We start from the raw sequence: 26,604 nt of genomic DNA, 5'->3' as shown, positions 1-26,604 counted from the left end.
CGCGGCCGCGGCTTCTCGCGGACCTCGGAGGGCGAGCTCCCAAGCGGCTCCTACCCATTCGCGTGCTACCTACCGAGCCAGCGAAACTGCCAAGACTTGAGACTTGGAGCTCCGGCTCGGCCAACAGTGCGCGTTCCTAACCGTGGGAGAAGGAAAAGGGCCCCAGGGGTCTGGCATCTCCCTCGCTAGTGCCCTGCCCCTTGGGGCGAACCTTTCTGGTTCTGTGCACCCGGGGCAAAGGGTATCTCCTGCAGCAGCAGCCCGCCGCTTGAATCCACCAGTGTTGCAACAAACTTCCAGTCACTACCCCTGAGCCGGTGAGCGCGCCCCACCTACTGTAGACTCAGCCAAGCGACTTATCTGGTCGGAGAACCTAGTCAATGGCCATCAGCCCAGAGCAAACCTGTCAAGTCGGCTAACAGCCCCGATTTGTTGACCTATCCCTGTGAGAGAGCTGGTTCAGAAATTCTGAGAACTGTAGCGCATTTACCCTGACACTGATCAGCTGCAAAGCGAGTTGTACACTTTCTGCTTGAAGAGAATGAACACCAATCAACACGAATCTAGGAATTTCTTCCTTTTCTTTCCCCCTGGAAAGTAGAACTCAAGGAGACAATTGGAGTCCAAAGAATCTGAGTTGAGACCTGGGCTGAGGCACTGGCTCATTTTCTTTCTCTCTTTTTTTTTAGATCTGGGAGAATGGGATCAATTTGCATGTGTATTGCAGTAATCGTGAGTAGGTGCCTAGGAAGGTCTAAAAGGATTTATTCGGTGTCTGAAAAAGAAGACTCTGTATGAGCCCATCATGGTTGGAGGCAGCCCCTTGAAGACTAGAAACCCCAAGAGGGCTTGCTTAGAAGCCACAGGCCATTACCTAATTCCACCACTACTAATTAAACCAGGGATATTTACAGTGTTCTTAGAGATCTCCCAGGCTCCATTTGTATACACTATCCTTTTTAAGACAGGCCTGCGGCAGTTAGCAACCCGCTGAATCTTCAGTGTTGATATTCATTGGAGGCTGTTTTTGTGCATGGTCCTGGTCAGCCTGTGGGAGGTAGAGGCCACAAGTGGAAAATGAAATGGGGAGGTGAGGGGGGACAATCTGGAAAGAGTAGGAGAAAGGCCTCCATTTGGTTTCCAAAAATGAAAATCCTACCCACACAGCCTAGGGTAAGCCAGAGATTTCTTTATTTTATAAGTAACCAATGATAAGGAGTCCCCGATTTGTAGGTATTCCACTGGACTTCTTGGTAAGAAACTGAGCTGTGTTCCATAGAGTAGCAAATACCGCTTGGTGGGGTTTCTCAGGTTGCTGATCTTGTCTCCAGAGTCCCTGCTATTAGCACTGCCCTACTCTGCCCCCCCCCCCCCCCGCCACCGCGGCCCCCCCCCCCCCAGCCTACCCTATTCTGAAATCCACTTCCTGCGAAGGAAGAGACAGGATGCTTCTCCACTCCCATGGCACAGAGTTCTTGTGGAGCAGAGACGGCACACACCACCGACACTAAAGGGCTGGAACAGGAGATTGGCCCACAGCACTTCCATTGGCAGAGGGAAGAAAATGGAACATGAGTTTTGCTGCTTCTCTGAACACGAACTCCCTCTGCTTCTCTCTAGCAGTGAACGAAAGGATCACGGATGTTGACAGACGTTTGGCCAACCAGACAGTACTATCAGGTAGTTATTAGGAATTACTGAATAAAAACCTCCTCCCCTCCCCAGTGTTAAATAGGTTCCTGAAGGAAATTTCAGTTTTCCATTTTTGTTTTCCCTCACTTCTTCCTTGTACCCAAGGGATCTCCTTACCCAAGTGGTAGGGCTGAAACCTCTAAATAGCTGACTCTATCGAATGTACAGGAAGTTTAAAATTTGTATATTGTTTTCAAGTTCAACTGGCTGTACACATATTACAAGATACTGGCTTCCAGGCACTCCAATTCTTTACCTGTCTGGATTCAGACTGCCCTAGGGAGAAACAGAAGCTTGTAACAAAGACAGAATTATATAAAGCTTCAGGGAGACTAATGCAGAATAATGCAGACTTCTATGCAGAATAATTAGTAAACATGATAAACCAGCTTTAATTACAGTTCCTAACAGCTGATTCCAAAACTGTATTGTCACTACACCCAAAGAATGTCCAAAGAAAATAGCTTTCTTATTTTCTTTGATAAATGAAATGACCAGCAACTTGATGTGGGTGATATAAATAGTTGATGTGCTCTTTATAGGTTCTTCTGCTAAAATGTCTTTTCTTGAACACTGATCACTGTAATGCCTTTCTCATCTCCCACACACTGACCTTTCAAATAGAGATCTAAATCAATGGCTTTAATTTTTAAGCAATCTTTTCTATTTTTATCTGTTTAACCACTGTTTTCTAAATAATACAGAATAGAAAAATATAATAATTATAGGTTTGAATTTAAACCACAAGGGTCCAAGGCTTTCCCCCTTATTTCACTTACCCTAATTACAAATATTGCTATTCTTTTATTTAAAAAATTTTTTTATTATTGTTATGTTAGTCACCATACATTACATCATTAGTTTTTTATGTAGTGTTCCATGATTCATTGTTTGCGTATAACACCCAGTGCTCCATGCAGAATGTGCCCTCTTTAATACCCATCACCAGGCTAACCCATCCTCCTACCCCCCTCCCCTCTAGAACCCTCAGTTTGTTTTTCAGAGTCCATCATCTCTCATGGTTCATCTCCCCCTCCGATTTCCCCCCTTCATTCTCCCCCACGTGCTATCTTCTTTTTTTAATTTTTTTTAACATATAATGTATTATTCGTTTCAGAGGTACAGATCTGTGATTCAACAGTGTTGCACAATTCACAGCGCTCACCATAGCACATACCCTCCCCAATGTCTATCACCCATCCACCCCATCCCTCCCACCCCAACCCCCACTCCAGCAACCCTCAGTTTGTTTCCTGAGATTAAGAATTCTTCATATCAGTTAGGTCATATGATACATGTCTTTCTCTGATTGACTTATTTCGCTCAGCATAACACCCTCCAGTTCCATCCATGTCGTTGCAAATGGCAAGATTTCATTCCTTTTATGGCTGCATAATATTCCATTGTATCTTCTTTATCCATTCATCTGTCGATGGACATCTTGGCTCTTTCCAGTTTGGCTGTTGTGGACATTGCTGCTATAAACATTGGGGTGCACATACCCCTTCGGATCCCTACATTTGTATCTTTGGGGTAAATACTCGGTAGTAATATTGCTATTCTTTTAAATAAATATGTTTTGCCCAAGACATGTCTCCAGAAGGTACTTCTCCAGAAGGCACTGCAAGTAACCCTAAAAAAGAACTTTCCCTTCTTGTCTCTAAGCTCTCCTGGAGCTATCGCACACAGCACTTGGGTCTCCTTTCACGTCCCAGTAGAGAGATGTGCTATATGAAATTATCACTCTCAGAGAAATGAGGATGGGGCCAGGTATTCCTGGGAGAACCACAGAGCAGAATAGGCATGTGCTGGGTCCAAGTTGCATTCAGAAATTGTGACTTGGACCAGAGAGTGATGGGAAAGAGAAGACCTAACATGACAAATCAGCATTGACTGTTTTACTCTCCAACCTAACACTGGCTATTGGTTATTCTACTCTGGTCCTTTTGGTATTAACTCTAACTATAGTCCTTTGGAACACATAGTCTGCTTTTAGCTCTTCCAAGAATAGAAAAAGATAATAATTTGTATCTACCAGCAGGTGTTGGGGCATTTGCCAGGTGTTTCCCAGAGTGGCCCTCTTTTTTCAAGGTGTAGGAGGGACATGGAGAAGGAGTCAAGGTTGCCCTGTGCCTCACTTCTACAAATCTTTCCCTTCAGAACATCCTTCTGGCTTCCAAGGCATCACTGTTTCTGAAAACGAAGAGCACCTTTTTGAAAGAAAAAAGGGAATGAGACAAACTCTGTTTAGAGTATCTTTTTTGTCTTTCTTTTTCATGGTGTGGCATCTTTAATCTCCATTCATTCATTTAATTGTCCAATCAACATATATCTGGGCATATATCACATGCTCATTCTGTGCAAAGCTCTGTGGACAGAGCCGTGACTGTGGCACATAGGGTCCAGCCTTTACGGAACTGAGTCTCCTTGAAACTTGGCTTCTTTATCTGACACTGTTACAACCTCTTCACAGCCCCTGGAGTGAAGTTAAAGGAGTCAAAAGAACCCTGACATTTGGTAATGGCTTCAACGACCTATTGCTGCTGCCTAACAAACCATCATAAGCTCTGTGCCTGAAAAGGACCACCACCCCTTCTTTGCTCACGATTCTGCAATTTGGGAAGGGCACAGCTGGGTGGTTCTTCTGCCTTCCCATGACGCAGCTGGGGCCAGACATGTGGTCACCTCTAGCTATGAGTTTGGCTGGGGCTGGAACAGCCAAGATGGCAGGCAGCATGATCGCTCATCATTCGGTGGGCCAGCCCAGGCTTTTTTATACTTACTCTTTACAGCCTGGATCCCAAGAAAGAAAAAGTGGAAGCTACAAGGTCAGTGAAAGCCAGGGCTTGGAAGTCCCAGAACATCACTTTCCCTGTACTCTCCTGGCCAAAGGCAGTCACAGGGCCAGCCCAGACCCAAGGGGACAGGAAAGAGACCACACTCCCTAATGGAAGGAGTGTCTGGAATGAGAGGAGCTGTCGGCAGTCATAGGGGGAAACACTCTGTCATAAGCCACCCTTTGGCCACAATAATTCACACCCACACGCCCACACACACAGACTTGTGGAGTACACTCCCTCCTCCCACACTGTCGTTCTGTGTAGCACTGGCTCTAAGGACCAGGATCTAATGGTAGACACTAGGCCCAGGTGTGGTGGAGGCATTTTAGATGCTGCTCCTCTTCCTCTAGAGAAATGTGAGCTGAAAAGACGAGTTACAGACACAACGTACGATGCTGAGACAGGGATAAGTTAACTACAACAGACACTCGTGTTCAAAGCGGGGGAGCGAGAAGGCACAGAGCAGCCACCAGCCCTAGCAGTTCTGAAAGCCAGCTGAGCACTGTCACCCTCACTCTGGGAACCCAGACCGCCCCGCCATTAGGGGCTTGTTCTTCTCCCCAGGAGCTGCTTCCCAAACCACTGTTCCTGGCTCCCTGCTCCGGGGTGCAGACTATGACCTTTGAGGCTTCCTTGTCCATAAGCCACTGCCTGCCCTTTATGGTCCAACAGCTCTCTCAGCCTGGGTCCTGTCCACAGAAAGTTGGGGGCCCGATGGTTTTTTTTTGTTTTGTTTTGTTTTTTACGCTTTGAACTGTCTCTTTCCTCTTTAGTTCAGGCTAGCAGTGGTTTCATCAATAGAGCTGTCTTCAACATTTTGAGGGTTTCCTATGAGTCTTAACAGAGTTTACTTCTTGCCCTCGACAACTCTGCCCACAAAGCAACATCTGTAATTCTTCCAAGAACAAACTTCTGTCTACTTTGGGCCTTGTCGAAGTAGCTGCTGTTGGACTCCCCTGAAGATTCTTCTTAGAAGCCCTTTTGGCTAGATGAGAGGGTCTATGAAACATCTTAATGTGTAGAGGCTTCAACATAGTCTGGATTGGATTTTTACCTCGAGGCCACATTCGAAAGGCAGGCCCCTAAGGCCATTTCTTCCTTTGAGACTGTTGCTGACAACACAGAATCTCCAAGGCCCTATTTCCTCTACATTCTGCTTGAAAACGGAATAGTTCCTTTTTTAACACATCTCTCTCTCTCTCTAGTAACACCATCACACATCACTAAAAGAAGCCAACTGATACTCTGAACGTGCAGCTTGAAACTCCCCTTTGCCAGATCTACAAGTTCATTAGGTACATTTTCTGTCTTCTGTGTTTTACTGCTCACAAGGGATGCCAAACACTTTGCTACTACACAGCACCACTTCTCCAGCCTGCAATACGACTTCCTCACGACCCTCAGAGCCTCCACTGAGAGTCTCCTTCCCAGACCAAGGAGGTACAGCAACTAAATGCAAACGCAGGATCCTGGATTGGATTCTGAAATGGGAAAAGAACATTACCAGAAAAACTGGCAAAGTCCCTACAAGGTCTGTGGTTTATGTCAATTTCCTGGTTTTGATCATTATTCTCTGGCTATGCAATTTATCACTATTTGGGCAGCTGGGTGAAGAACATGCATGAACTCTGTGCCAGTTTTGCAACTTTTGTGTAAGTCTAAAATTGTTTCAAAATAGAAATTTAAAAAAAAATAGTGAATTAAAAAAAAAGAGAGGTTTCTTCTTCACCTCTCCAACCTCTACCCCATGCCTGCTCCCAAAGCTGATGCCACATGTCTTAGATTTTTGTTAAGCCAACATCCAACTCCCAGACATTGATTTCCATTATTTACTATGCATAACACACTACCCAAAAGTGTGGCAACTTGAAACAGTATGGACCATTTTCTTGCTCACCATTCTGCACTATGGACAGAACACAATGGTGACAGCTTGTCTTTCCTTCGTGTACTGTTGGCTGGGGCAGCTTGACTGGGGCTAGGGGACCCGAGATGACTTCGAGCACAGGGCTAGTGGTTCAGGTGGAATGGCTGAAATAGCGAGGGGCTGGGCCTGTCTCCCTCTGGAAGGTCTCATCCTCCAGAGACACGCTGCCTCCATGAGGCCTTCCTCTTCAGCACAGCTGTCAGTGTTCTTTACATGGTGATTATTGTCAAAGAGAGCAAAAACTAAAGTTGCCAAGTCTAGGCCCAGAACTGGAATAGCATCATTTTTGCCTTGTTCTCTTGACCAAAGCAAGTAATGGAGGCTGTCAAGATTCCCGGGAGGGGAAGAGACTCTACCTCTTAGTAGTAAGCACGGAAAAAAATGGAGGAATCGCTGGTGGTCCTCTCCCACCATGACCCCAGCCCACTCCTTTAGAAATGTCTCCTCAAAACAATCTTCCATGGTCAGTTCTTCCTGGAAGCTCTATCATTTTTTTAATAATTTTTTTATTATGTTATGTTAGTCACCATACAGTACATCATTAGTCTTTGATGTAGTGTTCCACGATTCATTGTTTGCATGTAACACCCAGTGCTCCATACAATACGTGCCCTCCTTAATACCCATCACCGGGCTACTCCATCCCCCCACCCCTCTCCCCTCTCGAATGCTCAGTTTGATTCCTGGAGCCCATAGTCTCTCGTGGTTCATCTCCCCCTGATTTCCCCCCATTCATTTAAGAATCATTGCTATCAGGGCGCCTGGGTGGCTCAGTCTGTTAAGCATCTGACTCTTGATTTCAGCTCAGGCTGTGATCTCAGGGTCCTGAGACCCAGCCCTGAGTATGGGCTCCATGCTCATTGGGGAGTCTGCTTGGGATTCTGTCTCTTTCCCCACTTGTGCTTTCTCTCTCAAATAAATAAATCTTAAAAAAAAAAAAAAAAAAGAATCATTGCTATCAGTTGACAATTTGATTAGCAACTATTTTCTTTTTGTTATCTATCTTGTTCCCTAATCCTATAATTTCTTCACTGGCTCTCTCATCCATGTTACATGCATATTTCTACTCCAGGATTAATGCATGCCACAAAATTATCCATGAAAATTCAGTGAAATAAAACAGAAGGGATAATACATATATCTGTGTTTGCATAAACCTATGGAAAATATCCAAGAGAATAAACAAGAGAGAAGATAACACTGCTTATCTCTGACTACAGGATGGGGAGGGAGGGCTTCAGAGGGAGGAGAATTTCTCTTTCCATATCTTTCTGTATGGGTTGAAGGTTCTTTACAATGATCCTTTAGTGTTTTCGTAAGGTAAAAAAGTGATCTTGCCCAATAGAATTAAGTCTAAAAATCAACAAATGCCCATTATCAGAAGAATATCAAATAAACCAGGGAGAGAGCTCAACTCTGATTTCATTCTCAAATAAATGAGCATGCTAAGGGAGTTCTAGCATTTAAGACTGAATGCCTGTTTGGGGTCCACTGCCACAGAAATACTTGAGAATATCTGTCATAAATGGCGTCTAGAGTAGCTGATGTGTGCACCTTACCCTGAGTACCCTCTCTCCCTAGATCAACTGCCTCCCCTAAATCTACTCTGACTCTTTGTGCTATTGAATAACTTTTGCTGCTCAAAGAAAACATAAGGAACACTCATCTGGTGTCATAGTACAACCACGATTCAAGGCAGGGGCAGACTACTTTGGGATCCGGGAGTATAAGAGCTAGGAGAAACCTCAAAAGTCCCTTAGTTCACCAATCCCATTTTACACATGAACCGAAGCCCCAAGGGTTTATATGCCCAGATTACTTAGCTATTCAGTGAGGGACCCTTCATTGCAGCCTGGGAAAATTCCTGTTAGTCCATCGGTGAATAAAGATGGGAAGAAAACCTCATTTTGATAAAAACCCAAACAAGTTAATTAGAGAGAAATTTGGTTACAGATAGCTTTTAAGTTTTCAAGCCTTGAACAGGAGTGAATGAAGGGAACAAGAAGACTGCCTGAGGCCCCTAAATAGAGTCTAGAATAGGGAAAGAGAGGGATAAGTAAACAATACAATTACTGATGCTCACTCTCTTGCCCTGAAGTGGGGCAATTCATTAGACCAGGAGATTAGGGTTCTAAAGATCAAACGTGAAAACACGAATTGCTATGTGTTGCTAATTTGCCTCTCCTCCTCAGTGCTAGGATCATTGGGAGAGTATTTCCCAAGGACGTTCAAGAGGCAGCCCTTATATGTGGCCTGACAAAAAAAAAAAGAAAAGGAAGGGAAGGCCGAACGCCGTCGGGAATAGAGGGAACACTGCCACCTGCTGATGAGCCAGAGACGGTGTAAATGGTGCACGGCATAGTCAACGGGGCATGTCCAGCAGGACGCAACACCACCCAACGGGTCTCTTTGAAGTCTGAACAGGTCATTGCAGAGAGACAGTCGAACTTTGGATTTCACCAGGCCAGTTGGCCCCATAGAAGGGTTAGTTTGCTTCTGGTATGAGAGTAGGAGAGGCTGCATCCCTGCTTGCCTCTCTTCCACGAATATTGTCACCTATTAGTTCTGAACTTTCCCCTAAAACCTAAACCTCAAAATAATAAAATATACTTGGCTGAGACTAGATAAAAGGGATTGGAGAGGAAAGAGCAATACAGAGAAGTTTATTCGAGTGACACGTTCATGTGGTTAAGAATTCCCAGTGGCTCACTAATACACTTCCCCAGATAAAGGTCTTTTTTTTTCCCTTTACTCTTCCCATTTCGTCCTCTTCTATTCTTTTCTCTTAAAGATTTTATTTTATTTTTGAAAGATTTTATTTGAGAGAGAGAGAGACAGAGAGAGAGCAAGCTGGGGGAGGGGCAAGAGGGAGAGGGAGAATCTCAAGCAGACTCTGCACTGAGCGCAGAGCTGATGTGCGGCTCTATCTCATCACCCTGAGATCATGACCTGAGCCGAAATCAAAAGTCAGACGCTTAACCCACTGAGCCACCCAGGCACCCGAAGATTTTATTTTTTTAAGCAATCTCTACACCCAGTATGGTGCTCACACCCACAACCCTGAGATCAAGAGTCGCATGCTCCACTGACTGAGCCAGCCAGGCGCCCCTTCCTCTTCTATTCTTATACAAATACACGTACACTGAAAGGACAATTGAAAGAGAGGACTGGGAAAGGTGCTGATCCTTTGTGTACAGCCTCGGTTTTTCCATGCTGCCATGGACTGAATGTGTGTGCCCCTCCCCGCCCCAAAATCTTAGGTTGAAACTCACCCCCAGGTAATGGTATTAGGAGGTGGGCCTTTGGGAGGTGATTGGGTCGTGAGCGTGGAGCCTTTACGAATGGGACTAGTGCTCTTAGGAAAGAGGCCTGTCAGAGCTCCCGCCCCCTTCCACCACGCCAGGTGAGGTCACCTGTGGAAGACAGCCATCTCTGAATCAGGAAGCTCGCCCTCACCAGACACCAAACCTGATCCTGCAGGCAGGCTGATCTGAGACTTTCAGCTTCTCAAACTGTGGCAAGTAGATTTCCATTGCCTCGAAGCCACCCAGGCTACCGTGTTAGCAGCCCAAACGGACTAACACACCCTCTTCCTTCCATCCTTCTACTCTCCTTTCCCTGCCCTCTTTCTTGCCATTGTCTTTCGTCCTATGCCCATTTTCCTCCTACTCACCTCTACATTTCAAGATTCTCCTTATTGGGGTGCCTGGGTATGGAGACTGCTTAAGATTCTCTCTCTCCCGGGCGCCTGGGTGGCTCAGACGGTTAAGCGTCTGCCTTCGGCTCAGGTCATGATCCCAGGGTCCTGGGATCGAGTCCCGCATCGGGCTCCCTGCTCCTTGGGAGCCTGCTTCTCCCTCTGCTTCTCTCTCTCTCTGTCTCTCATGAATAAATAAATAAAATCTTTAAAAAAAAAAAAAAAAAGATTCTCTCTCTCCCTCTGCCCCCACCCACCCCAACCACACACACTCTCTCTCTCTCAAAAAAAAAAAAAAAAAAAAAATTCTCCATATTAAGATACTGATGCGGCTAGGAGACAGTAGGAAGGGGACATTCGCATCACTGCCCAGTTACATGGCTCCAACCGTACCTCCCATTGTATATTATGCTATTGCTCTGTGCCTTTTGATTTTTCAACCACGTGAATATGGTATCCTTAATTTACATTTAATTTTTTAAACCTAACCTAGTGGGGCCCAGTGGAGAGGGGAGGCACTGTTTAATTTCCATGGTTCCACTTAATGACAAAATAAAGCACTTCTAGATCCTACCCATCATAGCCTTCTTGTTAACGACACCTTAGGATTAGTAAGTTCAAAAGGTACTCTCATTGTGATTTAGGTTTTTCTATCTTATAGCAACCTCAGAAAGAATACCATAGAAAAACCTAATGTTGTCAGATCTAGCTGAGGGAAATTCTATCTTTTCTAAATACAAAAGGTAAACAGTTTTCTTTGGTGGATTTTTGCTAATTCGTTGTACTTAAGTATGTTGCATTTCTTAAAAGATATACAGGTTTGGGTGCCTGGGCGGCTCAATGGGTTGAGCGGCTGCCTTTGGCTCAGGTCATGGTCTCAGGGTTCTGGGATCCAGCCCCACATTGGGCCCCCTGCTCAGCGGGGAGTCTGCTTCTCCCTCTCCCTGTGCCCCTCTCCCGTTTGTGCTCTCTCTCTCTGTCATATAAATAAAATCTTTAAAAATATATATGTGTGTACAGGTTTTACATTTCAGGAAACCCAAGAGGAAAAGGAGATCTGTAAACAAAAGGTCATGATACTTAACAACTAATTTGGGAATATTTCAAATTCTTAACATAAATTTTATGAAGCTGGGGAACTTGGGAGGAGGCAGGAAGTTAGTAGATAGAAACAGTCTATTTTTCTAAGGAGAAAACAAACAAACAAACCCTTATTTTCTTAGCTCTAAAACTTAAGTCTTATCTGAAATTTCTTTCCTGGACATAGTACCTTTGTCTTGGCTGCCTCCCAGGGTGCGGTCCCAGGCCATTGGCTGCTAGAGCTCATAGGGCCACCCTCTTCCTAGGTCACCTGTTGGAGCAAGTGGAAGGGAGGCCTTAATGAAGATCTATCTCATTATTAATGTGTCCTTACAGACTTGCTAACTGTAATATATTTTATTGCTCTATTATTCAGTCTTTATATTTTTTAAGTAACTTGTAACTGTAAAATAGGATTGTCTGCATTTCAAGTCCTATTTATTTTACAATGTTGAGGCATTTGTCCTATTAACTGGGCAAGCTTTCCTTATGATTTGAATTTGGCACATTAAATCTTCTGTTTTTAAAGTAGAATTCTCTGCCTGAGGAGGACCATTACTCTATTTTTGAAATGTATTGTCCCTTTTAACTATATCCAGAAATTTGGAAAACAGAAAGTTTTGCCCAAAGAATAAGCTATATGTTAGTAGCTCACTTACCTTGGCAGCTTACTTGACTTGGGTTTGCTTGGAGACGCTAGGTCAAGCAATCCTGACCTCTAGTTCTTCCAAACTGCACAAAATATTTTTAATAACCTTCTCCTCTAGACATCTGTTTATTTTGCAATGAACAATTAAACGCATTTCTGCTTCAGGGCACAGAACACAAACCAAGTAGAGTGCTGTTTTTGTACCACCTTGGTTGATGGAGACTCATGATGCCCTTTAAAAGAAATAAAGTTATGAATGAAAATACTTTCAGAGGTTGTCCCAAAGCAAATTATAGAAATTAAATGTCTCCTAGTACTCTGGTGGATTACCACTCACTGGCCACCAGTCATTTAAATACAGTGATCATGGGATTTTCCCAAAGTTAGAAAACTATGAATCACATATGGGGATTCTCAGAGGGAAACTCTCCCGAGTCCTTGAGAAGCAGAGCAATGTCCTCAGCAACGTGGGTTTGGGGAAATGGTCACATAGCGTAGGAGACTCTAACAATAGCAATTCTGCTGCTGGGGATAAACCTCAGAGTAGGAGTTTCAAACTGGAGAACGGAGGCACACAGATCGTTTTCAAGGGGATAATTCCAGATCTTTATCTTCCATGTCTGAACTACCTGAGAACTCGTGGAGTCAAGCACCCCTGTGGTTCCTAATCCCTACCTCCCATTCATAGTGGCCCTTTCTCCCTCTTTAGAAGAGAAAGGCACACCTGTCTTCTCTATCTGAATGCTCAAGGATATGTTGCCCCAAAGGGTAAAAACCTGCAAGAAGCTAAAGAGACGATCCGAAATAATATCAACATTGAGAATCTGAATGAGTCTACTGACTAACAAACACTTTGAACATTAGTTTAACATTTCTTGTTTCCTAGGGAACTGAAGGAAGACCTAAGCAAACTGCCCACTGATAAATCATTAAAAATAACACCACTAAGTGATGTGGGGCATACAATGTGGAAAGCTTTCAAATAAATGAGTAACATCACTTACTCAATTTATTCCAACCGTCATCTACTTATTGATGTACGTGAATGATAGTCCTCGGGGTTTATAATATAAAAGCAAAAACTGGGTGTAAACTGATGCTGAACCCGTCTCCTAGAAATAAGTAAAATTCGTTCATGATATACAAACTGATTTCTTAAAGTTCCATTGATATTTTTTATGTTTCAATGTGATCAACATTTAAAAGCATTTAATTGGTCGATTATGAACTAAAAATAATAACTCAATTCAGAAAAATTGTTAACACTTTGGAGTATTATGGTCAAAGAAATTTAATGTAATGTAATTTAAATTTATATATAAAATTTGTTATAGAGAAATATGGTAACGTGATCAATAAAAAACACTCACACATAACAGATATAATGTATGTTACATTCAAATAAAAGCCTGTGACAAGTAGAAAGTTCAAGTCCCAAAAGAAAAAGAAGTGACGTAGAATTTCCCACTGTAAGAGACCTTGTTCATATCATTAATGTGTGATGGATAATGGTGAGTATCAGATCACTATGGTACTTATACACCATTGGATACATTTAAGAATTCCACTTTTATTTTTTGAAAGATTTATTTATTTATTTGAGAGAGCGAGCCAGAGCCGGGGACCAGGGCAGGAGGACAGGGAGAGAAAGTATCAAGCAGATTCCCTGCTGAGCACAGAGCCAGACGCAGGGCTCCATCCCAAGACCCTGAGATCACGACCTGAGCCGAAACCAAGAGTCGGATGCTTAACTGACTGAGCCACCCAGGTGCCCAAAGAATTCTACTTTTAAATGTTAATGTTTCCACTACAAAGAAATTAATTCCTTTGCAACTAAAAGTTATGATAAAAAGTTTGATTCCAATTCTAAAATGTGTAAGGAGGAAAAGTTTTTCCAAATTGTGGGGTAAAATGTTTGAAGACCCCTACTCTACAGAAACTTTCATAGATGTCATACAAACACTTACATAGGGGTGTTCATAGCAATATTATTTGAAATAGCAAGAAGTTAGAACCTAAATGTCCATCAATATGGCTGAATAAAATGTGGTATTTTCATGCAATGGACTATTACATGCCAGGTTAATAGGAATAAATTAGATAAATATATCAACAGGGAAGTATCTCGAGATTTACCAGACTCTAGTGAAATGTGATCCTCAGAATTACAGGGGGTTCATCTTTCTCTCCTTCCTATCCTTCTCACAACAGAAAAACCAGTCGAGGAGGCAGGAGCTCCATAGGCTATGTGACATCATCCAAACCTTGACCCTGGAGCAGAGAACTTTGAATGGGTGTGTAACGTGATCATATCACGGTTATGATCCTGAAGGCACCACAGTTGTCTGATGCATTTTAATGACTAATGCCCTGCCGGGAGTGGAGGGAGGGGGATTAAAAGGGCCAAAGAACCAATTAGAAGGAAAAGAATTTCCTCATCGTCTTTCTGAAATCTCTCTACTTGCCTGGGAAGAAGTAAGGTTATGTGGGGTGGACAGAGGAAATATTAGTGATCTTGCAAATATCAAATGGTGAGATAAGCAGAAAGTGACTCTTAGCAAGAAATTCATTCTAGGCTAATAAAATCCTAGTTCACAAGTTTGTTTCTGTAGGAATGCAAAATCCATAATGCCCACTAATAACAACTAAGTTCCTTGCCAAATTTCATTCCTCTCTTTCTGTTTAGAAAAATCTACTTAAATATTTGAATAGTTTCTCTTTTTTTTTAAGATTTATTTATTTGAGGGTGCCTGGGTGGCTCAGACGGTTAAGCATCTGCCTTCGGCTCAGGTCATGATCCCGGAGTCCTGGGATCGAGTCCCGCATCGGGCTCCCTGCTCCTTGGGAGCCTGCTTCTCCCTCTGCTTCTCTCTCTCTCTCTGTCTCTCATGAATAAATAAATAAAATCTTTAAAAAAAAAAAGATTTATTTATTTGAGAGAGAATGAGAGAGAGAGAGAGAGCACATGAGAGGGGGAGGGTCAGAGGGAGAAGCAGACTCCCTGCTGAGCAGGAAGCCCAATACGGGACTCGATCCCGGACTCCAGGATCATGACCTGAGCCGAAGGCAGTCTCGTAACCAACTGAGCCACCCAGGCGCCCCTGAATAGTTCCAAAAGTAAATCCTATTTTCCAACTGACCATAATATAAAATTAGTGACAACAAAAAATGGGGATAAGAGCAATAATGATACTATCCACCACCATTTATTACTAACATTTGTTGATAACATTTAGAAATGTAGAAGGTCATTAAAGGGCATATATAAGGTCTTGCGAAGACCTCTGGCATGTTTACATTTTCTCTCTTCGGTCTCTGCAAACATGGTTTTATAAGGACACCCTGGAGTAAGTACTTACATATTATATATTATATAAATGATAAAGAATATTTATCGATAACATACACTGTTAAGTGATCTACACAAATACATCTTCTGTCTTTCTTACAACTTGACCCTATCCTCCTCTCTACCCCAAGCATTGACTGAAAAGTCATCCCTCTCTTGTAACATCTGAGGCTTGATGATCATTTCTGCAGCCTTCCACCTTCAGCAATTTGCTCCCAAAGGTTCCCAGTATGCTGCAAGTACTTTCCCAGAAGACCCATCCCATCAGTTTCCTAGACACACCCCCACAGGCACGAACCTCCACGGGGAAGCAGCCTTCGCACCTTCGCCCCTTAGCAAAGCGGAGAAAAGGGAGAAAACGATGTCACTGGATGGCCTGTATTCATTGACCCTCACAGTGTGTGTGTGAAAGGAGGGCGCAGGGTTGTAGCCCTTCGCAGCCCTGGACATAAAATTAAACTGCATTTGCCATTGCTGGCAAATATTTCCAACTTTTCGCCGTACTTAATAATTTCCTGTCATTCCATTCTTCTCCTTGGGGCACGGAACGGAGCATTTCTCCAGTCAGACACTCTTGGTGTTCGTTTAGGCAAACACACTCAACCTGAGTCACTTCTTGTCTTCCTTCTACACCATTCCTCACTGCCTCACCCTGAAAATGGACGTACTTACCCATTTATACTCAGACCATAAATTCCTTGAGCAGCTATTTGGCGTGGAGGTTAAAAGCACAGTTTCCAGAGCCAGACGGTCTGCTTTCAAATTTTGCTCCGCCGCATACCAGTTGTGAGATCTTTGGCAAGCTGGTCCATCTCCCTGCAGGCCAGGGTCATCCAGCATCTAATGGGGACAGTACTAGTTCTAGCAGATGGGGCTGTTCTAAGGGTTAGGTGCGGAGCTATGCAGCACTCAGAACAAGCCTGGCACGTGGTAAACACTGTAGGAGTGTCCACTGTGAGCTGTTACGGAGAGAAGAGAGAGCTTCTGTTCCTTTGCTTTTGCCCAGCTGCCCCCTCCAACACCTTGCACGCTGTCTGCCATTTGGTAAGCTTTCAGTAAATGCTGAATGAGTGGCGAATAATTATCAACACGTGCCAGATAGGAGATGGTAAGGAAACAAGCACTCCCTTCACCCCAGTCCTTCAAGATGTCCCAATAAACAGTACTTTTAAAATAATTTTATGTCAGGGCGCCTGGGTGGCTCAGTCGGTAAGTGTCTGCCTTCGGCTCAGGTCATGGTCCCAGGGTCCTGGGATCGAGCCCCGCATCGGGCTCCTTGCTCTGTGGAAAAGCCTGCTCTCCCTCTCCCGCTCCTCCTGCTTGTGTTCCTCCTCTCGCTGTATCTCTCTCTGTCAAATAAATAAAAATCTTTAAAAAAATAATAATAATAATTTTATGTCTTGGGCACCTGGGTGGCTCAGTTGTTAAGCATCTGCCTTCGGCTCAGGTCATGGTCCCAGGGCCCTGGGATCAAGCCCCGCACAGGGCTCCCTGCTCCACAGGAAGCCTGCTTCTCCCTCTCCCGCTCCCCCTGCTTGTATTCCCTCTCTCGCTGTGTCTCTCTCTGTCAAATAAATAAAATCTTTTAAAAAATAAATAAATAAAAAATAATTTTATGTCTTTTATTGATATATCTTATGTCGTACCTGTGAGGCAGTTAAGAGTTTAAACAAGCAGCATTGGCCACTCTAAAGTCAGGGCCTGGTGATCCAATGGTCCAATCACAGTGACCTGCCACATGCTTGAGGCACAGGCCCAACATTGTGACATGAGGAAGAATGCACACGAACTCCTTCTTCCACCCATTCAAAATTCTCTGTGGGGAGGGTGGGGGGGTGCTGGTTCAGAAGATGCCACCTCCCCCGCGGGCTAGATAGTTTCCTGGATAATGTCTCCTACCAACTAGAACGATGCTAATCCCAGCTGAACTGTGCAAAGAGCAAACCAGCCGGGGCTCCCCAAGAACCCCCCTGATTCACAGCGGTCAGAAGGTACAGTAACAGAACCTAAAGGGCACCTAGACTCTCGAGCTTCAGCCCTGACACCTCCTAGCCCCATCTCAGTCTTCACTTCAGTGAAGCTACTCCCACTTTGCACTGACATTTCTTGAAGGTTAGGGGGGAAAAAAAAAAAAACCCTCTTGTGTAAACCTTTGTCCTTCTCACAATGCCTAGCACAGTTTTTTACCAGACACTCAGTTAAGGATTTATATACTCAATAATTGAAAGATTACGTACTTTTTCAAATACACACTTAAACATACAAATACAACTTATCAGCTGGATATAATATAATCCTTAGGTAATAATATTCATATATTACATGACATTATTATGTCATGTTATATGAACCTTTTCTTTCAATACTTTGGTGTGAGGTATTATCTGGAAAGGCCTTTCTCACTATTTCTATCTTTTGTTTCCCAGAGGGAACATCAACAGAGGAAATGTCCATCTTAGTTAATATTCTGTGCTCTGAAGGGGGTGGGAGTGGGGAGTGGAGCCTATGATACTGTTTTAATTACAAATCAAACACAGTAATATACCTTACCTTTTCCTCAGCTGCAGCATAAGTAACCAAAATGCCCAGAATGTGGACTCATAATTTTATTCAAGAGGCTAACTCTTCTCTTTCAAACAGGTTCTGGTGAAATTATTTGTTTCTAATACTGCTCTTTTGATTTTCTCTAAGATGGAAGTGGCCAAATCACAAGTGAGGTTTAGTTTCACAAATTATACATATTAATTCTGGAACAATGTAATGGTTTAATAAAACTCTAGTGGGGGTGGGCTGCAGCATTCTTATTCTAGAATAAGTAATGAGCTTTTATTTTCAAGGGAACCCTAGCAGAGTGAAAGCCATGCCTTCTTGCCAACATGGGCAGAACTAAAGCTCGGTCTTAGGGAACAGGACAATACGGTGGAATAGGAATGGGGGTGGAGAGAGCATGCAAAGAAGAGATGAGAGGCGGAGGAAGGAAAGGCATTACCCTCGAGGATCAGTGGTTCCTTTAGAGCCTGCTCTACAGATTAACACAAGTTCATAGAGGTAAAAGCTTGTGCAAAGGGGAAAAAGAAAAGGGAACAGGTGAGATGGAAAAGATTAGTGTGAGAAAAAAATGGAAAAGAAAGTCCATCTGGTGGAGAGCAATAGAGCATGACCTGAAACTGCCTTAGGTACCAAAGCTCACTTCTAGAGTCTTCGGCTCACTTGAGACAATAACCTAGTTCCAGCCTCATTCCACTCCAATTATGAGGACTTGTCCTTCATTGTTGATGGTCAAGAATGACTAGGGTTCTGTTTATTTTCATATATGAATTTATTCAAAACTATTACCTGCCAATGACAAGCCTTTATCAAGTGAGCGAAGCAGGGTTCCGTAGCTCCTTTATCTTCCTTCTACTCAATTACGTTTATTCAGCACTACTCTCATTTCTGGTATTTTACCCTGCTGTATGTGAAAGAAATGGACTGTGGGCTTCTCACCATATGCACTTCGAAATAAGCTTCTTAAAGACACAAAATAAATAAATAAAAATAATTGGTCCAAAAAGGACCTGGGCCGTTTAGCTTTGAGGTTATTGACAGTGAAACACGGAGCAAATTGAGTCAAGGGGACCAGGACCCAAACAATCAAGCAGCAAATTAATTCAAAACATTGACATATCAAAAAATATACATATTTGAGACATTATAACTAGACAATAAAAAGCATTAAAGCTACCAGTCTAGTTTTAGGGGATTGTTTCTTTTTCTGTCTGGAAATTCAGTTCAGTAAAAATTAATAAACCTTGCAGAAAATATGCTCAGTGGAACTACGCAGAACTATGTGGAAAGGGGCGCCTGAGTGGCTCAGTCGTTAAGCGTCTGCCTTCGGCTCAGGTCATGATCACAAGGTCCTGGGATCGAGCCCGCATCGGGCTCCCTGCTCGGTGGGGGGCCTGTTTCTCCCCTCTCCCACTCCCCCTGCTTGTGTTCCCTCTCTCGCTGTGTCTCTCTCTGTCAAATAAATAAATAAAATCTTTAAAAAAAAAAAAAAAGAACTATGTGGAAAAGCTGTGGCTGAATTGGGAAGAGTGACACGATATGTAGGGCCATGATTTTTTTTCATGAATATTTTGGCAACCGTCTTAAGTGAGGCTGGATGGCCATAACAAAGTACCTTAGACTGAAAGGCTTACACAAGAGAAATTTAGTTTCTTACAGTTCTGGAGGCTGTGAAATCCAGTATCAGGGGAGTGGCCAGTTCAGCTCCTGGTTTGCAGATGGCACACATGGCAGGGAGTGGGGGAGGAAGAGAGAGAGCACAAGAGCAAGCGCCCTCTGGTGTCCCTTTTTCATAAAGACCCTAATCCCATCATAAGGGCCCCATCTCTATGACCTCATCTAATCTTAATTACCTCCCAAAGGCCCTATCTCTCATTGCCATCATATTGGGGGTTAGGGCTTCAACATATGAATTTTGGAGGGACATTAACATTCAGTCCATAACAGCAAATAAAATATGTTATTCCAGTTCTAGGTAAAAGGAGTAAGCACACTCTACCGTGCTTTTCTCACTGAATGTACCTATGAGACCTGGATGGAACACATGGAACAACTCTTTGAAGCCTATAAATAGTAGCAGGTGAACTAGGAAAGAAGACCAGAACTCAAAGCACCACTAAATCAGCAGTGAGTTGTTTGTTTGTTTTTTTTTTTAAGATTTTATTTATTTAAGAGAGAGAGAGAGCACGCAGGAGCAGGGGGAGGGGAAGAGGGAGAGGGAGAAGCAGACTCCGATGAGTGAGGAGCCCAACATGGGGCCCTATCCCAGGACCCCGGGATCATGACCCAAGCCAAAGGCAGATGCTTCACTGCCTGAGCCACCCAGGTGCTCCCAGCAGTGAGTTTCCTGCTTTGTTTTTTCCCCTATCAGAATCCCCTGGTCACTAGATGTAAGGCAGCCTGAAACTCGGAATGGGTGCCAGGACTCAGAGAAAGCTCTTGAAAAAGCTTTCCAGTCCTGTTCTGGCTCAAGGATCAGGAAAAGCAATTCCTAATGTTCAGAGAGTGTCCAGGAAATCTGCCACTTTTTCCTGTTCTTTTCTCTGTTCTCTCGGACCCCAGGCCCCAGGAAATCCTGCTGCCCCAGCAGTAGTAATGACTACCATGGCAGTGGGGGCCCACAGGCACCAAAATCTCTGAGGGAGGGAAACCTTCCTCTGTGGAGAAGCTGTGGTCCCAGAAGTGTGGGCAAAATCACAGTTGTTTTCTCTCTGTCCTTCTATTGCTTGGTCCCAGGCATGGCACAGTCTCAGGAAGTAGGCAGCGGAACAGGATAACTAAAGCACTAGCTTTCTGGTGATGGCAGTAAAAGAGGAAGTCCAGGGAGCCAGGAAGGATCAGAGATCATGGAGAAAGAGAAACTCAGGAAAGTAAGAGATAAAGTTGATTATAAACTCCTAAGCTCCCCCTCAAGCCAGAGCTGAGCCTAAACTGTACCAAAGACTCTGGGCCCCGGGGGGGGCCAGGGTGGCTCAGTCGCTAAGCGGCTACCTTCAGCTCAGGTCGTGATCCCAGGGTCCTGGGATCGAGCCCCGCATCGGGCTCCCTGCTCAGCGGGAAGCCTGCTTCTCCCTCTCCCACTCCCCCTGCTTGTGTTCCCTCTCTCGCTGTGTCTCTCTCTGTCAGATAAATAAATAAAATCTTTAAAAAATAAAAACAGACTCTGAGACCGAACTAAAGGATGGGCCACCACACATGTCCCAGACTAATCACTGAGTAGTGGCACACATAGAAGATAGATCCAAATAGTACTACAAATGTTTTGAAAACAGAATAGACATTGAAACCACAACCCACAGAATACTGGTTAGAATTTGTAGCTTGAACGCAACTACCTCTATTGCCTGGTAGAACAAAAATATCAATATCCTGCATAGGATTTCAACAAAACCCAGAGTCTTATAATATTCTAAATGTGGGGATACAATTCAAAATTATTCAGCATACACAGAACCAGGAAAATCTCAACTCACATGTGAAAGACAATAACAGAGGTCAATGCACATATGATACAGATGCTGGAATTAACTAACCAAGGCTGTAAAGCATTTATATAAAAGTGTACCAAGAAGTAAGGGGAAATATTCTTAAATACAAAGAAACAGAAGCTAAAGACAACAAAATTGAAATTTTATAACTAAAAAGTAAAATAACCAAAATAAAGAACTCATTGGATGGACTCAATCCCAGAACAGGGATGACACAGGAAAGAGTCAGTGAATTTGAAGATAACTCAACAGAAATTATTCAATCTGAACAATGAAGAGAAAAAATAATGGGAAGAAAATGCACAGTGCCTCAGAGACCAATGGGACAAAACCAAAAGATCTGGAGATCTAGAAGAGGAACAGAAAGAATAAAATGCAGTAAAACATATTCGAGTAGATTAAAAATTTCCCAAATTTGGTAAAAAATATAAACTTACAGATTGAAGAAGCTGAGTAAACCCTAAACATGAGAAATCCAAAGAAATCCATGCCCATATATAGCATAATCAAACTGCTAATGATTGAAGACAAAAAAATATATATATCATGGAAGCAGGCAAGAAAAAAAAAATGACACATTATTTACAAGGCAACAACAATTCAGTGACTACAGGTTTCTCATCAGAAACTATGGAGGGTAGGAGTCCTTGGGTGGTTCAGTCCTTGAGCGTCTGCCTTCAGCTCAGGTCATGATCCCGGGGTCCTGGGATTGAGCCCCACATCGGGCTCCCCGCTCTGCGGGAAGCCTGCTTCTCCCTCTGCCACTCCCCCTGCTCCTCATGCTCTCTCTCTCATTCTCTCTCAAATAAATGAATAAAATCTTAAAAAAAAAAACAAAAACTGGTCCTTTGAGAGAAATGAAATTCATAAATCTTAACCAAAAAAAAATAAATCATTATCAGGAATCAAAAAGAGGGTATCACTATAGACTCTATAGATATTACAAGGGTATTAAGGGAATTCAATAAGCATCTCTAAACACATAAATATGACAACTTAGGTAGAATTAATAATTGTTGAGAGCAAACTACCAAAACTCATCAAAAAGAAAACAGACAACTTAAAGAATCCTATAACTATAAGGACATTTTTTAAAAACCTTTCAAAATAATTTTCCAGGCCTAGATTATTACACTGTAGAATTCTACTAGACATATAAAGATGAAAGAATACCAATTCTATACAAACTATTTCAAAAAATAGAAGAGGACAGAACACTTCCCAACTCATTTTTATAAAACCAGCATTACCCTGATACCAAAACCAGACAAAGGCAATACAAAAAAAAAGCAAAAACGAACAAAACAAAAAACCAACAAAAACTCTAGGTTAATATTTCTCATAAACATTGACATAAAAATCAAACAAAATCTTAGCAAATTGAACACTGAAGCATTTTTTTTAATTATATGCTACAACCAAGCAGGGCTTATCCTGAAAAGGCAAAGCTGCTTCAGTATTTTAAAACACCAACCAATGTAATCTATTATATTAATAGACTAAAGAAGAAAAGCTACATAACCATATCGATTGATGCAGAAATAGCACTTGAAAAAATTCAACATCCATTCAAGATTAAAAAAAAAGCTAACTAAGAAAGAAGAGAACTTCCTCAACCTCACGTACAAAAGGCTAACATCTGATATCATACTTAGTGATGTAAGACTGACTACTTTCCCCTTCAGATCAGGAACAAGGCAAAGATGTTCCTTCCCACCATTGCTGTTTAACATCATACTAAAACTCCTAGCCAGGGGCGCCTGGGTGGCTCAGTCGTTAAGCGTCTGCCTTCGGCTCAGGTCATGATCCCAGGGTCCTAGGATCAAGCCCCGCATCGGGCTCCCTGCTCAGCAGGAAGCCTGCTTCTGCCTCTCCCACTCCCCCTGCTTGTGTTCCCTCTCTCACTGTGTCTCTCTCTGTCAAATAAATAAATAAAATCTTTTAATAAATAAATAAATAAAACTCCTAGCCGGTATGATAAGGCAAGAATAAGAGATAAAGGGCATGCACATTGAAAAGGGAGAAACGAAAATGTCCCTACTTGCAGATGACATGATTGAAACCAAAAGTGACCCAAAAAACTCCCCCTAGAACTGAGTTAAGGAAGGTCACAGGACATAAGGTAAAAACACAAAAACAGTCTTATCTGTATACCAGCAATGAACAACTGAAATTGATTTTTTTAAATCATTAGAATACTCCAAAATTATTTAAATACTTAAGAATAGATTTAACAAAACATAAGCAGGATCTCCACACTAAAAACTACAAAACACTAATAAAAGACATTTTTAAAAAGCCCTAAACAAATGGGAAGACCTATTGGGGGACAAGAAACTTAACTCTCCAAGCTGATGCACAGATTTAACTCAATTCTATTAAATATCCCATCAGAATTTTTGTGGATACAGGCAAGCTGATCCTAAAATTAACATAGAAATTCAAAGGAACTAGAAAAGACAAAATAAGTTTGAAAAAGAAGAAAAAAATTGGAGGAATCCCACTACCTGATTTTTAAGTTATGCTCTAAAGCTAGATTAACAGGACAGTGTGGTCATGGTGAAGGGGTAGTCACATAGATCAGACAACAACTCAATGGAACAGAATAGAGAACCTAAAAAGACATCCTCACAAATATGGCCAATTGATTTTTGACAAAGGTCCAAATGATCATCTTTTCCACAAAAAGTGTTAGATGTTCGTATACTTAAAAATGAACCTTAACCAAGGGGGCGCCTGGGTGGCTCAGTCATTAAGCATCTGCCTTCAGCTCAGGTCATGATCCCAGGGTCCTGGGATTGAGCCCCGCACCGGGCTCCCTGCTCAGCAGGAAGCCTGCTTCTCCCTCTCCCACTTCCCCTGCATATGTTCCCTCTCTGTCAAATAAATACATAAAATTTAAAAAAAAAAATGAACCTCAACCTAAACCTCACACTTTATACAAAAATGAACTCAAAATGTATCATAGATCTAAATGTAAAACATAAAACTTGCAGAAGAAACCTTTAGAGAGAGTCATCATGACCTGGGGTATGGCAGAGTTCTCACACATGACACCAAAAACATGATTCATAAATGAAAAAAAGTGATAAACTCGACTTGATCAAAATTTAAAATTTTACAAAAGATACTAGTAAGAGCATAAAAAGATAAGTTACAGACTAGAAGAAAACATTTGCAAATCACAGACCGACAAAGGCCTTGTATCTAGAATACATAAAGAACCCTCAAAGCCCAATAGTAAGAAAACAACCTAATTGTAAAATGAACCGAAGGCTTGTACAGGTGTTTCACCAAAGTAGATAAATGCATGGCAAATAAGCTCATGAAAAAAATGTTAATATCATTAGTCATTAGGGGAAATGCCATTTAAAACCACAATTAGATACCTATTAGAATACTTAAAAAATACTGATGATACCAAGTTCTGGTGAGAATGCAGAACAAATGGAATGCTCATACATTCTCGTGGAAATGCAAAATGGTCCAGCCATTGTGGAAAACAGTTGGGCAGTTACTCATAAAGTTAAAAATATGTTTATCATATGACCTAGCAATGCCACTCCTCAGTATTTATTCTAAGGAAATAAAAACTTCTGTTCACATAGATGTTTATAGCAGCTCTCGTCATAATTACCCAAAACTGGCAGCAACCTAAATGTCCTTCAGTGACTGAATGAACAAAGTGTAGTAGGATGGAATACTACTCAGCAATTAAAACGAGTGAATTACTGACATATGCACATCTTGGATGAGTCTCAAAGGCATGCCGAATAGAAGAAGCCAGTCTCAAAAGGTTACATGCTGCATGATTTAATTGCTACGTCATTCCCATAAAGACAAACCTACAGTGATGGAGAACAGATCCGTGGCTGCCAGGGGTTGAGGAGGTAATTACAAAGGAGTCGCACAAGGTAGTTTTTAAGGAGAATGAAACTGTTAATGTATCTTGATTGTGGTGGTGGTTATATGAATCCATTGTATCAGAATTCAGAGAACTGTAAACACACACATACACACCCTGTCAATTTTACCATATGTTAATTTAAAATAAAACTCAAATAGGATATACTGTTGTTATAATATTTGAAAACAATTTGTATCAGGATAAGTTCAAGATTCAGAGGCATCCACTAAGATTCAATGGCATGTAATATTCCTTTCTATCCTGAGAGAATGTGATTCCTTGAAATTATATCCTCCTAAAAATATATCTAGATCTTCCCTAATCATCTCTATAACACTGGAGGAGGTGTCTTTATCAAGGGAAAAATGCATGTGTCTTATCTTTCTTAATATTGGTTTGTTACTTCAGTGAGAGAGATGTGTTCCAAGCTTAACACACCACTCAGTATGTCAACAGTCAATGAAATTAACAGTAAACTGTACCATGTAGAAGAGGTATGGAATTTCCTACTCTTGAATTTACTTCCTAGAGAATGAGATTTTAAAATCTTCTTTAAAAAAAAGACGTAAATTTTTTTCTGTTAATAAAAGTACCAAATGAACACGTAGGTATAGCTAAATCTATGTCCTTACTTCTGCACTCTTCCTCTTCAGCTCTCAATTAAAACATGATTCATGAGAATCTATGTGAGTGTTTTCAAAATTTGTCAGTGATCTCTCACTAACTGGGGGTGGTGATAGGTACATTCCTGAAAAGTGCCTTGTTAGCTAAAACCTGGCAAGTTCAAGGTTTCACAGAAAGTAGGGAATTTACAAGAGAATAAAACAATAATATTGATAATAAAGCAGAAAAGACTATTTTCCTTCAGTTGCTCATGAGCTCATATCCTGAAAGCCATGATCTGCTATGGAAGATGGGGTTTATTTTATATTAACCACACTTCTTTTTGAAAAAGTTCTTGATGTAGCCCTTAGTATATTGATATTAAATGCTTTCTTGCATTTACTTTCTCTCTAGTAGCATTTTTGCAAGCCTTGGCAACATTCTTAGTAGCCAGCTGGTCTCTCCACAAAAGAAGGGCATGCTTTCTCTAGGCCCGGCCTCCTACTGTTATTCTCTACTTGTCATATATGGACAGGGTGGAGAAGAGCAGACCTCCTCCATCTTTACCATCTGACCTTAAGATTGGGATAGGGGTGCAGATGAAGGTAGGGATAACTGGAGCTAAGTCCTTTAATTTAAAGGAACTGAACTCTTTCAGACATACACAGACCAATTATTTTACAATTCAAGCATACAAATGTGAAACCACATTGTGACTAAACTAGGACGGGCAGAATGGTGGCCAACAAGGGGTTACTACACAAATCTCAGAAACCTTCCTCACTTAGTGTTTCCAACTCTACTCCCAAACGTAGAATTCAAATT

General features: G+C 42.2%; 1 long non-coding RNA gene across 12 annotated transcripts in view; it reads right to left on the bottom strand.

The window, feature by feature from the left end:
- Positions 1–2,491: 2,491 nt before the first annotated feature.
- LOC123846368 (uncharacterized) overlaps positions 2,492–26,604 on the bottom strand; it is a 31,652-nt gene continuing 7,539 nt past the window's right edge. For 8 of the 12 annotated variants that reach the window (XR_010412403.1, XR_010412405.1, XR_006791267.3 and 5 more), the window contains 4 exons: positions 12,890–12,997; positions 11,896–12,118; positions 11,427–11,507; positions 2,492–6,013 (listed from right to left, as the gene is read on the bottom strand). This is a non-coding gene — a long non-coding RNA (uncharacterized LOC123846368). Of the gene's footprint in view, positions 6,014–11,426; positions 11,508–11,895; positions 12,119–12,889; positions 12,998–15,906; positions 16,194–26,604 lie in introns of all 12 variants that reach the window. The other 4 variants (XR_010412404.1, XR_010412407.1, XR_010412406.1 and 1 more) reach the window with 4 other exon arrangements.

The sequence above is a fragment of the Mirounga angustirostris genome, unplaced genomic scaffold (genome assembly GCF_029215605.1).
Source record: "Mirounga angustirostris isolate CCGP_5_RB_7025 unplaced genomic scaffold, mMirAng1.0.hap1 SCAF_6, whole genome shotgun sequence".
NCBI lineage: Eukaryota > Metazoa > Chordata > Mammalia > Carnivora > Phocidae > Mirounga > Mirounga angustirostris.
The sequence above is the reverse complement of the archived record's forward strand: the minus strand, read 5'-3'. Positions and strand labels throughout refer to the sequence as shown.